The sequence below is a fragment of the Mastomys coucha genome, unplaced genomic scaffold, assembly GCF_008632895.1.
Source record: "Mastomys coucha isolate ucsf_1 unplaced genomic scaffold, UCSF_Mcou_1 pScaffold4, whole genome shotgun sequence".
Taxonomy (NCBI): Eukaryota; Metazoa; Chordata; class Mammalia; order Rodentia; family Muridae; genus Mastomys; species Mastomys coucha.
In genome coordinates, this window is record NW_022196910.1 from 25,925,529 (window position 1) to 25,943,606 (window position 18,078).

The window sequence follows — 18,078 nt, forward strand, 5'->3', positions numbered from 1 at the left end:
TCATCTTAGTATTTTTCCTACTTCCTGGTTCATTTATTGTTAATACCACAAGACATTGTAGTATTAATAAATGTGTCAACTTATAAAAAAACTTGGATCTAAACCACATACCTACAATTGTGTCATAAATTAATAACTCCCATACACACTGTTGATTTCCGAGGCTTTGTAAGTTCCCAGGCAAACCCCATAGAAAACATAGTCAAAACATTTTGTGTGGTGTACTATACAGAGAATGATAAACTATAGCCATATATCTGCATAGAAAGCTACTTATAGAAAGATAAGACACATAGTAAAACACCATTAAGTTACTGTTTACTCACCCACCGGAAATAAACTAAAGAAACTTTGTTAAACTTGTGATGCTGGATTTACTTATTGAGTATATCTAAGAAAATAATCTCTCTCTATCCCCATAGATGAGATCCAATTGGTGCTCCTACTAAAGACACATGTTTATCATGAAACAGGCAGTAGTAATTATTTTTGAGTACAGTTTACCTCTTACCAGTTCTTACACCACATTGCCTTAACTGTCACATTATTTTTTGTTGTTCTCTTTTCTCCTGATCAAAGAGTCAAGCAAGGTGGCTTTGGAGGACAATTTGAGACAAACATGCTTAGGTTTGAAGTGGGAGGGCCAAATCTCATACCTAAACCTAGCTTCTTAGCTCAAGTAGCTCATGAAATGTATGACCACCATGTGTATAAATAAAGCATTTGGTCCTCTATAATACCGAAGAAGAGAGCAAGCAGCTACTTTTAAAAAGAACAGAGAGAACAGTGGTGTAAGCTTATCAGGCATTTTCTGCTGAGTCCAATGGCAGGCTGGACCAAAAGCACATGTACCTTATAATTTATATAGATAGGCCAATGTGTCTTATTATTGGAGCATAATCTAAGAATACAAGCTACATAATGCTCTTGATTTTATGCTTTATAGTGCTATCAGACATAGAACACTTGATTTAACAAGGTGGCCCTAAGATATCTCTAAAGTTTCTCAGGTCATGGTGTGTGGCAATTAGATTCATGATTAAGGAAGATGAAGATGATAGAAGTATCTGGTTTTGTTAGTGAGACTCTTTCTGGATAAACTTGGGGTGGACAACTACTTAAAAGCATGTACCCAATTAGAAAGTAGTGGTTATTGGAGACAGAAAAGCTGAAATCTTAATACCCACCTTGATATGTAAATGTTGCTTTTATTTGTCTCAGAGGAAAAGATGCTCTGAGAACTATAGGACTGCTTTATGAATATACAGCTTGGACTGAGCCCAGAACATTTCTTTCTCTGTTCTAACTATCTCTAGGCTCAGGCCTGGAAGCTTCTAGCCTCCATTCAGTCTAATCTTGTGTAAACCTGGACCTTGATGGCTTCAGCTTCCAGCCTCTGTCTGCTCAACTAGGCCTAGAATGTTTTAAGTCTCTGAGACTTACTGCTGAATAAGCTCACCCTTTCTAGTTCTTTCTGAACTCAGGCTGACTGCTTCAACTCAGCTGTTCTGACTCAAACTCCTTTCCAAATAGACTAATATAAACTGGCTTCTCTTGACTTATGACTGAATTTCTCTGCCCAGAAAAAACTGCCTTTGAACTCCATGAACTCAACTGAACTGCTTGCACTGCTGAATGAATTGAATGGAACTGCAGGAACTCAACAAAACTCAACTGAACTCAACTGCACTGAAAAATCACTAACTGAGCTCTCTCTCTCTCTCTCTCTCTCTCTCTCTCTCTCTCTCTCTCTCTCTCTCTCTCTCTCTCTTCTCTCTCTCCCTCTCAAGTTGCCCCTTTGTCCTGTGCTTTTCTCATGAGAGTTTGTATATCCTATCTCTGATTTATTCTGTCAAATCTTACTTAGATTATTCACTTTGTCTGCCCCTTAATTAGACATCACTTTCAAACATGACTGCTTCTTTCTACAACTAACTTTATCTTCTATGTTAAGGATTAAATTTGTGTAATAATGGCATGTCTGTATGCTACTCAGAGGAATTAAAAGTATATCATTCCAGCTGGATCACACAGATCTAGAGGGTCCAGAGTAGCCATGCTGCTGGATTAAAATTCCTTTATACCAACACCTTTGTAAATAGAATTCAAGGTATAGTACACCATAATTTTGATACTTCCCACTAGTGGCCACCCTTGAATGCAGACAGGCACTGGCGATTTTCTTCTTCTTTAATTGTTGTCTTTATTTTTAACTTACATGTATAAGGTAGTTTATTACTTGGCCTGTGTGTATGTTGGTGAACTACATGTATGCAGTGCCTGTGAAGGCAAAAGTAGTGGGGGGCGGGGGGAGAGGGGACATGGATTCTCCCAGGACTGGAGTTGCAGTTACAGTCATGGGCTGCCATGTAGATGCTAAGAATGGAACTTAGGCACTTTAGAGCATCTGGTGCTTGTAACTACTGAGCCATCTCTCCAACCCAAGGAATTACCTCTGAAAACTTTCTTTTACATTAATACAGTCTAGAAGTACATTATTACCCCTCTGAAAGACAGAGGGGGAAATACATTACAATGTCTCCCATGTCCTGTCCCCATTTTCCTCTCCAAATAATTTTCTAGGGTTTTTCTCTTCCTTTTCCCCTCCCTACTTCCTTCACTTATTATTTCTCCTCCCATGAGCGAACACAGGAAAGGAGAGGCTATTAGACTAGTTGCTTTTAACAACAGAGACCTGTGTTTCCTGTATCTTGTCTTCTCTGATTAGAGAAGATAAGGGAAAAAAAATCTACCAGGATATTTCCTCTTATTGATAGGACACCATATCACTAATCCTCCTCAACCTTATGGAGTTTTCCTTTCGATCCTAGCCTACCTGTGCCTGACACACCACACAAAAGAGTGACTATTATCCATCAGGTATCCTTAAGATCACTCAACTTCTAGTCAATCTGTAAGTTTTGGAGAGTCTTGCCTCCCTTGAAGGTTGACTCTTCAATAGTCTTTACATGTTCCTTCCAGTTCTTTTCCTCAAATTGCCAGTCTGTCCATCCATATTGCATTCCCCAGTAGACAGGAAACAAGCATTTAAGTGCTCAGAGTGAATGGCCTGTAGCCTAGAATACTTAGTGCAAAGAAAAGAGAACCTCTAAGAGAGCACACAGAAAGGTACCTGAGTGTTCTTTTACCTTAGCTTGTCTAGAGGGAAATGGTCTGTCATTGCTTTCTACATATAATGCTGTGCATGTGTTTGCATATTCATACCTGTTATACTATGTGTGTGTATAGTTGTAGTTACATAATATTATATGTGTAATATATATATATATATATATATATATATATATATATACGTTTCTCTGAGAGACCTAACTAATACAAAAGAAAAATTTTAATAAAGAAATTTCATTTACATTTTTATTTTTAAGATTATTCACAACGTATATAGTAAAATATAACAAATTCACTCATATTTTCTCCTATCTCTCCCCCATATTTGTCCCAGACAGGATCCCCTCTTAATTTCATCTCCTTTCTTTTTTTCTTTAATTCCTTCTTTTTGATAACTAAGTTCTACCAGTATGTACAAGAGCATGAGGCCATCTACAAGAGCATGGAAAAACCCAGTATTTTTCACATTCTCAAAAAGGGATGGTTCTTTGCTGCCCCTCACCTCCACACATACTCCAGCAACTACCAACTACCAATAGATGCTTAATAGGAGCTATGACCAAGAGATCTGCTGGCTTGTCTGTGCTGAGATTTAGTATAGCTTGATTTTGTGAGTCTTGTATAGGTGACCACAACTGCTATGAGTCCATAATTGTGACAACTATCATGTCCAGAACACAGTACCCCAAAGAACCCCTCTCCATCCTGAATCTTTTGGCTCTTTCAATTTTTAAGTCCCTTTTCCTGACATGTTCCCTATGTCTTTATGGTGATGGTATTAATGTAAATGCCCCATTTAGAGCTGAGCACTAAGTTTCGTATTCATTGAACCAGTTATATCTTTCCCTGTTGACTGCTGTCCAGTGGAAAAAGAAGCATCTTTGAATGAAGCTGAGAGCTGCCTAGGTGCATTGGGTATAAACATATTTGGAAGGCAATTTGACAGCATAATCATTTAAAAAATGTTATTTTTTCCTCAAAAATATTAGACAAGAAAATGTACTCATAAACTTTTATCCTATTGAAAAAAATGAAATAACTCTAAAAGTTACTTCTTTCCAAACTTTGCTATTAATTTAATGAAAATTAGTGTTTTCAAGAAATTAGAAAGTATTTTTACATAAAACATGATAAATGACCTCTGAAGATTATATGTAAGAACAAAGATTTAAGAATACCCAAGGTACTCCGAAGGATATAGGAAAATTGTCCCTGAATAAAATTTACTGTGAAGCTGAAGTATTCAAAAGAGTGTGGTCAAAATAACATAAAAGAATGAGTAGCTTAGGGCAAGGCCACAACTAAAACACTGACATGGAAACCCAGAAAAAAGGAAAAGACAGAACTATTCATTAACTGATGCCAAGACCCTGGACTTTGTGATTAATACATTGTATACTTATGTCAGAAGGAGAGTGTGAAGATATTCAGAGCTACCTTGCAGTCTTTATTCATACACACACACATACACACACACATACACACATATATGTGTGTGTATGTGTGTATGTGTGTGTGATATGTGTGTATGTGTGTGTGTGTATATATATATATATATATATTTATACACACACATATATATGGATTAATCTAACATATGTTAACCAGATACTGAGTAAATAAATTATAAGGAGTTTTGTTTTTATTGCATACAATATTACACAACAGTGAAAATAAGTGGTCACATGCAGCATTGACGCTATCAACTGAGAAGATGAACTCATAGAGCGCTGCTATACACATAATATTCCAAAACAAGTTAAGAATAAAAAAAGTGATGTCAATACATGCCAAGCAGGTGCCACTGCCAACTTACAAATCAGAAGAATGGTTTGTGACTTCATATTTCAGTTACATGTGGTCAGTGAAAGAGTTGAGGATGATCTAGGTATTTTTCAGATTTTGTGTACTTTCTATTATGCATTTTGATGGTAATTTTATTATATTACAGCTAGTATTTTATCTCATTATTTATCTTATATCACTGATTCATTTTATATTACTAAGTGTTAATTAATTTTAGTTGATACAGTAAGTAACATGAAAGCCATTGTAACTTAATAATGATAATGCTTTGTGATTCAGATCCAAAATATAAGAAACCACACTATGCTAACCATAAGATAAATCTGAGTCTTCATTGAGATGCTTTTGTTTTCTGAATTATCTACTCTCATTAAATAATTACTATATTTCCCTAATACTGATTTATTGTGTGTTTAAATACGATAGACAAGTATATCTTCTTCATCCTTAATCATTCTTCATCTTGCCGCTGCAGAGCATGCGTATCAGAGCTGTGCTCTCAATTTGTAGCTCCTTGGTTATCATAAAAGTGTGCACAATGAGAATATAATGTTAACGAGCACTCACTGAGACCATAGCCTACAAAGTGGAGACTACTTGAATACTTATATTTTCATTGACGTACTCTACTAGATAAATTTTAAAATATATCAAGGGAAGAAAAATGAAATTGTACACCACTCTACAACTGATTATCAGTAGCCACATTTGCAACGCTGCATACAAAAAGCAGTGATAGATACAAATATTTAGACAGCTCGCTAGCTAAAATACATGGGATGATATAAGAGATTATGACAGGTAAAATTCTATATTCCACATAATTGGAAGGTAAAATTCATTCCTTCACTGATGTCCTTTATGTGTTCATGTGAACTCTCTTCTAGGCAGTGTAGTTTGGTCAAACATCCTAACTGCCTTGGAATATTCTAGGGCACATAACAGATTTTAAGTACTATATCATGGTTGATATGAAAGAACCAAGTCTGTAAGTAAATAACCAAGAGATACCTAATCTGGTACAATTTATATAATAAAGCAGAATGATCTGAATTTAGGAACAAAGCTAAGATTTGTAGGGGGATTATGAGATTACAACTGATCGTATTGTAGTGTTGCTCCTGGAGATGTTTGTTCTCTCTAAAAGAAAGAATAATGTAGAAAACAGAGACTCACCATGGATGCTCTGAGAAATATTTCAGAAGATTAGTCATATGAGTTTTAAAATCAAGCTTTATTTTCTAATGATCAGAGAGTAAATACATGAAAACAGAACATATTTCTACTGTTTTTGGTAATTCCACTACCAGACAGTGTTGGGTGGCAGAGGCTGAACTTGCTTAGCACAGTGAACATCCTGACTGTAAGTCACTGTCACTACATCAATGTCATTTTGTGAGTATGAAGAACTGTAACATCAGAGATTGCCTGGACATTTCAATTTCTTCCAATAGACAATCGTATAAGCTGCTTCCCATTTTCAATTTTTTTGACTTGGTAAACATTGGTATCACTCTCCTGGGTTGATCAGATCTAGAAATATATTATTTGTGAAAGATACAATCACCATCAAAACTATTTAATAAATAAATAAATAAATAAATAAATAAATAAATAAATAAATAAGTGAAAAGGTCTCATCTTAAAAACAAATTGGTCCGGGGCCAATAAGTGGGAGAAGGTGGGGTGGCAGGCATGGGGAGTGGGGAGGCAACAGAGGTTTGTTTTTGTTGTTTTTGTTTGTTTCTTTGTTTTTTGGAGGGGAAACTGAGAAAGGAGAAATTTACATGTAAATAAAGAAAATATTTAATTTAAAAAAAAAAAACAAAAACAAATTGGTTGCAATTGTAACTCCACCTGGTCTCCTGGTATATATCTGTAATGATGATTTGGTACTTCAGATAAGCATTTTCCCAAATGTGTTCTTTAGCAACATTAAAAATAATGGGTAAAAAAAGGGAGTCTTCCAGTTGGAGTAACTATATAGCTGGAAATCATTTTATATCCAATTAATTGCTAGGATCTTTGTAGTGTCCGAACATTTGGCTGGTATGTTTCTCTGTGCTGTGCCTCAGAGCCAGGCCATTAAACATGACTATTTTCTGATTTCTTTTCTTTTTCCCTGAAGCTACAATTAATATAGCCAAGTGAATAAGCAGCTATTAGAAGCCTTCACCTCAGATTCTTGATGTACCCTACCCCATTACAGATCTTCATTTGTACAGTTACTAGTGTGTAGACTTTGTGAACACATATTTTAATAACTCCATTTCACTTCTCCTAAGAGAGTAAGTACCACAATTCCTGCTTAAGAATAACTCAGACGGACATCAAGAATGTGACCTTGAAGTGTTTTTCCTTCATGCTTCAAGACTAAGTTCGTGCACACGTATGCTGAGAGTAATGAAGGTAGCTGCTTCTGTCTTCCCTGACTGCTGAGTGTTATTACCCAAATCAGCACATTAAAGACATTGTGAAGGAGATAGAAAAGGAAATGAGCCTTTAAGGAGGTTTTAAAAGATATTTTTAACTTAGTATTCTGTCTAACAGGGTCACTTTGCCTTTGAAGAGCAATTGATGGTCAGTTTCAGTTATTAGCAAGAACAAGGGCTAAGCAGAGTACATCATAGGATGTGCACTAGGGTTTGAAAAACATTGTTTTCAAAAGAGACAAATCTATTTGCACTGAAAACTTTTGCACACTAGAGGTAAAATTGCATTACTCAGATGCTACGTGACATGAAGCCTTCCAAAGACTTCTGGAATGTAGGGCAGATATACAAGTTTGAAATTGGGCAAGGGAAACTCTTGGCTCAAGTACTAGAGAGGACCATGAGAAAGTCACCAAAAACAAGTTCAGAAAAGCAAAGACCACTTCATCTTATCTAGATGCTCAGAAATTATTTGGCACTGTGTCAAATTAATCATTCTGTTTTCAGGATGATAATGCTTTAAGTACAAGAGGTTTTTCCTTCTTAATAAAACAGAAGATAAGGGAACAATCTCTCCTTTGTGTGCCCTGGGATGTGTGGAATGTAGAAATCTGCAAACCTCCTGAAAAGGAAGGGGCGTTCTTAGGTTGTGAGGACTTGCAAATATTATGCCTCCCATTGTCCCAAAGTTTGTTTCTCTTTAAGACCCAAGATAAAGAATCATGTGATATGACGATAGCCAGAGATTCATGTAAGCATTGTGATACATTCTTAGACTGAAATCTCCAGAGTAACAATGGCAAGTAACATTAAATGTGCTCTCACTTTGTAGTCATAGCTGGCTTCATCATCACTCATTGCCCCCCAGAAAGCAATTCATTTTTCTAGTAAAAAGCACTTAGGCTGTATGAGAGTGGGTCACAAAAAGAGAAAGAAGAAGAAGAAAATACTACAGAATAACAAAAACAGCCAGTCACAAACAACCTACTTTTATTATTACTTTTAATAATACAGATTTTTATATAACAAAGCTCAACTTTAACTTTTGCCCTAAGCAACATGTAACTCTTTATAAGGAGTGGCAGAATGACTGATGTTAATATGAGTTTTCAGATTGTTTTGCAGATCTCATAGGTTGTTTCTATAATTGGATATTTGCATCCATCGTTTTTGGTATGAGCCATGTGGATATCAGACCCATTTATGCATTAAGAAGCTGGGGTTCAGAGCTCTTACAGCTTTATGATAGACATTTACAAACTTGCTTTACTAAGTGTATTGGCTTCTCTCCCCATTGACCCCCTCACCCCAAGCTGACAAGGTCATTAACTGCAGGAAGGAAGCTTTGTCATCTCTCATTCTTTGCTTTTTTTTCTTTTCTCCATTCTATATAGACAAATTAATCGCTCGAACAAGCTGACCTACCTAACCAATCTCAGATCCCTTCAAGATTGATATCTCAGAGATAACGCCTTGTCCTCATCTTCAGTTACCTAACCTTTGTCCTTGAGATGGATCTGCTCTTCCAGAGGACAAGAGTTCAGTTCCTAGCAGCCATGTCAGGAGGCTCACAATCTAGTAACTCCAGCTTCAGGGAATCTGATGCCTTCACACACACACACACACACACACACACACACACACACACGCACACGCACACACACACACACACACACACACACAAGTGTTCATCCATCTTCACATACATACAAGCACTCATGCAGACATAAATAAAAGTAACAAAATAAAGAAAAGAAGGACATCCTTGGATTCCAGGAACAGTTAAGCCTTCCAGAATGGACCATTCCAAGATGAGAACACATATGTGTAGTGGTAGTGTGAAAGAGAATGTCTCCATAGGCTCTTGTATTTGAATCTTTGGTTCCCAGTTGGTGGACTGTTTAAGAAAGATTAGAAAGTGAGACTTTGTTGAAGAATGTGTGTCAGTGGTGGTGGGTCTTTTTGAGGTTCCAAAAGCCTGTTCCAAAATCACTCTCTATGTGCCTGAGACTGATGGATCAGTTTGTAAGCTCCCAGCTACTGCCTGCCACCACCTTTTCTGCCATTATGATCATGCAACAACTGTCTGAAACTGCACAAGCCTATGATTAAATGACTTATTTTACAATCTCCCTTGATCATGGTATCTCTCTTCATAGCAGTAGAGACATCTGTGTTAGAGAGGCTTCATCCAGGAGGAGAATTAGCTATCTTGTAATGACTACACTGATCTCCTCAGGCAAAGAAAGCACGTCTAGGATAGAGATGACTCCAGATCATGTCGAAGAACCAGAAAGGAAACAACCACCAGGAAGGCCATACTTTTACTAGGAATGCGTATGCATGGGCTGTGTGCCCCAGTCTATTTTTATTTAAACTTAAAGTTCATATCAGTGTCCTGGTGGTGACTGGGCTCCTGTAGTTGTTCTGTCTCCCAATGTGGTAATCATTCTCTCTCAGCCCTTTACCATCTCTTATCTTGTCAACTGGCATGTTAGTAAAAGTGGCCAAGCCAGGCTTGCTGGGGTTGTTAGACTTGAGAATTTTGTCCAAAACTCCAGCAATAGCTTTATACAATGCTGCAGAGTGAGCAGATGGCAAATGATTGGACTAAGAACAAAACTCATGTCTCTTTTTATAAATGTAGGCAATTCTACCTGCCTAATGATACCTTTGATACGCTTGAGAGAAGACAATGTTTGGAGAAGCTGTAATTTTCATATCTACAGCTCATGAATCTAAATGTAATAAATCATAAAATAAGAAAAAATACATACACTTCCAGGAAAAATAATGTGCAAAAGGATAGATCACTATAAGACTTATTTCAAACATAACAATAAATGTTTGAAATGCAAAAAATATTAATAATGTCATGAAGTAATTTAAAGTCTACTATTTTGTGTTTATTAATAGCATACTCAATACAAGAAGAGTAGATCACTGGACAGGAAAAGAAGTAACTAAAATTTGAAAAGTACCACTAACAATATAACAACATCAACAGACTGACCTCCAAAACACAAAGGAAGACAATTATGTAAAACTTAAAACAAATCCTAGTCTAAAGGTTGTAGATATTATCCTATTACCCTATAGTCACATAAAAAGTGAAGAGACAGGCCATCATGAAGGAAGTGAAGGTAGGAACACCGTGAGTTCAAGGACAGATTGAGTGTAGAAGGCTACATGAATTAGAGAGAGAGAGAGAGAGAGAGAGAGACAGAGACAGAGACAGAGACAGAGACAGAGACAGAGACAGAAAGAAAGCAGGGAGGAAGAGAAAATGCAAAATATTAGGTCATAAAAATCTACTGTACTGCATGAGTAATAACAATAGGCAATAAGAGTCTGTTGTTACACAGAATTCATCCTTATATGAAAACCTCAAAAAATGAGAGTTCTATTACTTGGTGTACTGGCTGGTTTTCTGTGTCAATTTGACACAAGTTAGAGTTATCATGGAAAAAGGAGCCTCCCTTGAGGAAATATCTCCATGAGATCCAGCTGTAAGGCATTTTCTCAATTAGTGATCAAGGCAGGGATGGCCCAGTCTATTGTGGGTGGTGCCATCCCTGGGCTGATAGTCTTGGATTCTATAAGAAAGAAAGCTGAGCAAGCCAGTGGAAGCAAGCCAGTAAGCAGCATTCTTCCATGGCTCCTGTATCCATTCCTGCCTCCATGTTCCTGCCCTGTGTGAGTTCCAGTCCTAACTTCCTTTGGTGATGAACAGCAATGTGGAAGTGTAAGCTGAATAAATCCCTTCCTCCCCAACTTGCTTCTTGGTCATGTTATTTCATGCAGGAATAGTAACCCTGACTAAGACACCTGGTGTTCCCTTGTCCAGCTAAATCATAGACATGGGAGTAGAGAGCATCAGTTTTTAAACTGCAGCTTCTAGTCAGGGATCTGGAATGCCTTTTTCATGGAAGTGTCAGGCTGTAAGGATACCAACTCTATAGGAAAGAACATTAAGAATATATATGGTCATGGGCAGGTGTAGGAAGGAGCTACTCAACAGTGATCTTTGAGGGACCAGTCAAGTGACTAGAGCATGTAGAAAAAACACTGGGCTCTTTGGGCCATAGCAACAGCCTCTAGGACAAACATAAAAATTTAGTGGTAAAGGGCAAAAATCAAGTGTGAGTAAAATGACATAAGAATATATTTGACCCATAAACAGCTTATATACACACAGGTGTATACATACACAGATATGGTAGCTGCCAAAAGATAAAATGAGATCAAGGAATCTGAGCAATGATATCAAAGGGTACATACTACAAAAAAACAGACGTCACAGATTTTATTCAATCATCTTATTTAAATAAATAAGAAAATGACAATATAGAAACAGCAATTACATCATTCTTAGAAAAACGTAAAGACTGTGGCCTATACATTGCCATCACAACCACCATCACCACCACGACCATCACCACCATCACCACCACCACTACCATTACCAGCAGCCATAGCAGCTGAGAAAATGAAATAGATTTTAATTAAGTCAAGTCATATTTAAGAAAGATTTAAGCTAATTCATTACAATGTTCAAAAAGCTAAAGCTTGGAACAGACCGCTTAAAAATAAAGGTATGACAGAAATGTTACATTACATACAGTACATAAACAAAAAGCATTACAAAAGAACAGCTTATGGATTTGAATATTATAACACATAACTTAAATTTTTATTATAAGGGCAACTGAATTGACCTATAAAAGAAATTAATCAAAAAAAGTCAAACAAAAAGTACAAAGTGTATAATCTAAGAAAGGGATGAAGAAAAAGGAGCAGAATTTCAAATAATAGTGGGATTCTCTTAAATACATAAGTTTTGGTGTCATGGAAAAAGAGAAAATGAAAGAAGAATTAAATGTTGAATTCCCCCAGAATTAATAAAATATTAATCTATATGTAGAGGAAGCTAGACAGAATGAAAAAAAAAAAGTATAGTCATATTCACCAGTCAAACCATTGAAAAGAGGAAAAAGAACAAAAGGTCATTACAAAAGAGTAGCATACTACTCTACATATACAAATGTATCCTAATGTAGTCAACAAGGGGCTTCTAGTGAGGAAAAGCAGAAACCACAGTAATAAAATGTAGCTAGGCAACCATATAACAGGACACAGGCTCTCTGCTGCTCCCTGTTGAGGAGTCACCTGCCATCTCCTGCAGCTGTATCCCTTGTACAATGATAAAAGTCTGAGTGAGTAGATTTGGCCCCAGTACATGCCTGGTCACCACTGTTACCTCCAACTCTGTCAAAATATATACTGTTGCCATCTGTGACCCTTTCACTGACTTGCACAGCATGTTATGCATAATCCAGAACAATTTGCCATAAAGGAAGTTCCATACTACAGTACAGGCTGATAACAGGATGCTTGTCATCAAGAGGAAGTCAATCTCCATATTTTATGAACAAGATCCTGTCAACATTAAATGGTGATAATGCCGGTACCAAGCATTTTGTTGGATCCACAGCTGTCTTTGCTATCATGGAGAAGGCTGTGGAATATGTGATACCCTCAACAGTCATAATTTCTGCTGTTTTTGTTCATGCCTCCATGTTTGTGATGTTGATGCACTTTTGAAAAAGAAATATCTGGGTCTCTCTGTCTCTCTCTGTCTCCCTGTGTGTGTATGTGTGTGTATGTATGTGTGTTTATATGTGTAGGTCTTGTGTGTATATATGTATGTGTCTGTGTGTTTAGGTCTTCGTGTGTGTGTGTGTGTGTGTGTGTGTGTATATGTTTCTCTCTGTGTGTATCAGCATGCACAGCACATATGTAGAAGAGGACAGAATGCATTAACTGATTCTTTCCTTCCATCATGTGGATCCTGGGGTCTAAATTCTTGTCTTCAGACTTGGTAACAAGTGTCTTGCAAGGCCATCTTGAACACTCCACCTTGTTCTTTCTGAGACAGAGTCTCTCATTGGCCAGCCAACAAAGGATCTAACTCTGCTTTCTCTGTAGTGACATTACAAGTGTAATCTGCTAGTCTGCCACACCTGGCTTTTTAAATGTTGGTTCTTGTGATGAGATTCAGGTTTTTATGTGCTCAAGGCAAGTACTTTATTTCCTGGGCCATCTTTTCCTCTATTAAATTTAGTTCCTAAAATGATGTTGAGATTCTAGTGACTGAATGTCAAAGATTTGCCTTCAGTATGATGGAAGATACTGAATGACCAAAAGAAATAATAAATTAGACCTTGAAGAATAACAGAAAAGTTGAGAACAAAAGGCAGCCCCATTTCTCTCTATCCAGGCTCTGCTTAGAGTCATTTGAGTAAGCAGAGTCATTTGAGTGTCTTGCAAGTCTATCCCCATGAAGAAAGTAAAGCACACAGCTCTGAGAGTTTGATGACAGCAATACAATAAAACCTCTAACTGTGTATGAATCAATGTCCAGCAAAAAACAAACAAACAAAACAAAACAAAAACAATTCTTCAAGAATACTTGCTATCGTTGGTATATCTTCATGGTAGATGTCCATAAAGACATACAGATTACTGCTGTTAGAGTCTTGGGCTTCATGCTGGCACAGCAGCAGCAACAACAAAAGCAACAGAAGTATCACCATCACCTTTGTCAACATCATCACTGCCATCAACATTGTTGTTGTTACTATTTTTTGGAAAGACTCTCATACATATCAGACTGGCCTTGAACTATTGATACCTCTGCTTTCACCTCCAAAGTGCTGGGACTACAGGCTTGTGCCACAATATCTATTTTTTGTGATACCAGGAATTGAACACAAGACTTTATGAATGCTAGGCAGATACTCTACCAACTAAGCTATATCCCAACCCTGAACTTCATTTTTAAATAAACAAATAAATGAGTACTATAGTTTTATTAATAAAATATATTTCCAACAATGCTTTCTATAGCACCAAATGTTTAATTCTCCTGGTCAAGGTCATCAATGTGAACCTCATAATTTTGGAAGGACTCATGAGGACAGTCCACATTATTTCTAGTAATCAAAAGACCATGAGTTGTTCCTCTGGAAAACTTCAGCATGATGTCTGTTGGACTATCCAGAGTATCAGTTGTAGATGGATCATTGCTTCCAAGGCTGTAGGCAATGTCATACCAGATTTGAAATTATATTCTTACATAAATTCCAATTATACCCATCTTCATCTGACCTACCTTATCTAATGGTAGTTGACAAAACACTCTCTCTGTATCAGTTTCATAAAGCCAATTACAGAACAAGCACATTTTTTAGAAGATGAGGAACATTATACTATCATAAGGGATTCAATTATCCAAAGACTATATATGTCTACAAATATGTTCAAGGTAAGAATAAATGAATTTAAAGAATTAAAAGAATTTAATGTTCTAAGACTAGAATGTTGTGATGTTTATCTACATCTATAAATACCCTAAGGTATCACTGACCTATATACTTTCATTTGGCAAAATTAATAGTATATTAATTGTGACTTAATAGAGATTATTTATAAAGTTTACTGGTCTCTCTTGGGTGATATACATCTACCTTCTATCATGCTTTGAAGTTTAATTACAAATTCTTGACAGTATCTTATGAAGAACAAAAATCTGATGCAGTTAAATTAATCTTTCTTTCATAGATTTTCCTTTTAATGTTGTTTAAGAAATAAACTCAACTTAAAATTATAAAACTGTATATATACTTCCTCCTAGTATTTATAATCTTTATTGTGGAAGCCTTTCACTTACATCTGTGACTAGTTTTGAGTTATATTTTGCACATGGTGAGTGATAGAGTTCTGACTCCATAGTTTGCATGGGGAAGTCCACTTGTCCACATACTATTTGATATAAACCTCTACTCCTTTTCCCTTTTTGAATTGTTCTGGATATTACAGAAATATCATTTGACTATAAATTTACAAGATAATTTGAAGATCTTTGTAAATCTTTATTTACAAGATAATTTTTGCGCTAACTTTATAAATAATCTCTGTTAAGTCACAATTAATATACTATTAATTTTGCCAAATGAAAGTATATAGGTCAGTGATATCTTAGGGTATTTATAGACATAGATAAACATCACAACATTCTAGTCTTAGAACATTAAATTCCAGGAAAATGAATCTTCAAACCCATCTTTAGTGATGCTCTAACTGTAGACAGCTACACATTAGTCTTGAAGTTTTGAGTTACTTCTTCCAGTTATTTCCTATATAGAACATTCAACAAATGTAACCTATCATGTAAATTAAAAGTGGTCATTGAGATAATCCCCATCTTAGAATTGCCTTATTTTTACTTTTTATTATTGACTATACATAGGGCTGTACATAGAAACCCTGTCTTGGAAACAACCACTACCACCATAACAAAAAAGCCAAGGCAGATGAACATGGCCTTGTATAAAACACATAGTATCTTGTTAGTGAAAATGGCAAATGAAAATGTATTGTATTTTATTTTGTTTTATTTTTATTTTGTGTATGCATGCTTTCCCTGCATGTCTATGTACTAACTGTATGCCTGGTAACTGAGGTAAGTAGAAACCAGCATTGGATTCCCTGGAATTGGAATTACAAATGGTTGTGAGTTGCCTTAGGGTGCTGGTACTGGAACCTGGGTTCTCTGAAAGAGCTCTTAAAAACTGAGCCATCTCTCCAGCCCCAGACAACTACTATTTTCATGGTTATTTGCTACCACAACTCTGATTCAGTACTATTATACATCTGGGGTAGAACTTTGTGTAAATTTTTAGGTAAAAGATAAATTTTTAAAAGCTTAGATTAGCATGAATTTATTGCACTACAAAGAATGGTTTCCCAATTAATAAACTAAAAGCTGTTAGCATTTATGGAATGTTATTATAATAAATTTGTTTCATCTACCAGGACAGTTTTAGCTGAAGTTTTATCTTTACAAGATAATTTGAAGATTTGAAATTATATTCTTACTTAAATTCCAATTATACCCATCTTCGTCTGACCTACCTTATCTAATGGTAGTTGACAAAACACTCTCTCTGTATCAGTTTCATAAAGCCAATTACAGAACAAGCACATTCTTTAGAAGATTAGGAACATTATACTATCATAAGGGATTCAATTATCCAAAGACTATATATGACTACAAATATGTTCAAGGTAAGAATAAATGTAAGAGGTAACAGATTTCACTTTCAAAATATAATACAAAGCTACATTAATCAAGCAATGTGACACTGGAAATTTTAAAAAGGCAAATCAGCCAACAGTTCTTGAGGTCAAGAACTAGATATACAATTTATAGTCAAATGATATTTCTGTAATATCCAGAACAATTCAACAAGGGAAAAGGAATAGAGGTTTATATCAAATAGTATGTGGACAAGTGGACTTCCCCATGCAAACTATGGAGTCAGAACTCTATCACTCACCATGTGCAAAATATAACTCAAAACTAGTCACAGATGTAAGTGAAAGGCTTCCACAATAAAGATTATAAATACTAGGAGGAAGTATATTTACAGTTTTATAATTTTAAGTTGAGTTTATTTCTTAAACAACACTAAAAGGAAAATCTATGAAAGAAAGATTAATTTAACTGCATCAGATTTTTGTTCTTCATAAAATACTGTCAAGAATTTGTAATTAAACTTCAAAGCATGATAGAAGGTAGATGTATATCACCGAAGAGAGACCAGTAAACAGAATATAGAAAATGTTACCAAGTCAATAACAAAAAGTAAAAATAAGGCAATTCTAAGATGGGGATTATCTCAATGACCACTTTTAATTTACATGATAGGTTACACTTGTTGAATGTTCTATATAGGAAATAACCAGAAGAAGTAACTCAAAACTTCAAGACTAATGTGTAGCTGTCTATAGTTAGAGCATCACTAAAGATGGGTTTGAGGATTCATTTTCCTGGAATTTAATGTTCTAAGACTAGAATGTTGTGATGTTTATCTATGTTTATAAATACCCTAAGATATCAGTGACCTATATACTTTCATTTGGCAAAATTAATAGTATATTAATTGTGACTTAATAGAGATTATTTATAAAGTTAGCACAAAAATTATCTTGTAAATAACACCAAAGTATAAATAAACCTGATATGGTTGCATAACTCATGACAGGAATCTCCAGGGATAGTGAAAGGAAGGTCAGGATTTCAAGACCATTATTGGTTATATAATGTGTTGGAGGATATACTGGGGTATATAAAACACTGTACATATATGTATGTACATATATATGTGTATGTATGTGTATATATGTATATACATATATATGTATATATATATATTTCATGGAATATATGCTACAATTAAATTATATAATTAAATTATGATGGTTCTACTAATTCTGTTTTCTTGAGTACTAATGTATTATTCATTCTTAACCTAACAATGATTGAGAGATAATTTCTGCTTTAAATGCTTTGCTTTCAATTTGAAGCTTAAACATTGAAAATGTTTTCTGTGGTTTTTTTGTAGACATCTAAATAGAATTTTTATTAGATGTTTTCTTTATTTACATGTCATATGATATCTCCTTTCCTAGTTTCCCCTCTGAAAAAAATTAAAAAAAAAAATCTAACCCTGTTCTCTCCCCACTCCCCCTGCTCACCAACCCACCCACTCCTGCTACCTGGCCCTGACATTCCACTACACTGGGGCATAGAACCTTCATAGGGCCTAGGGGTCTCCCCCCATTGATGACCAACTTGGTCATC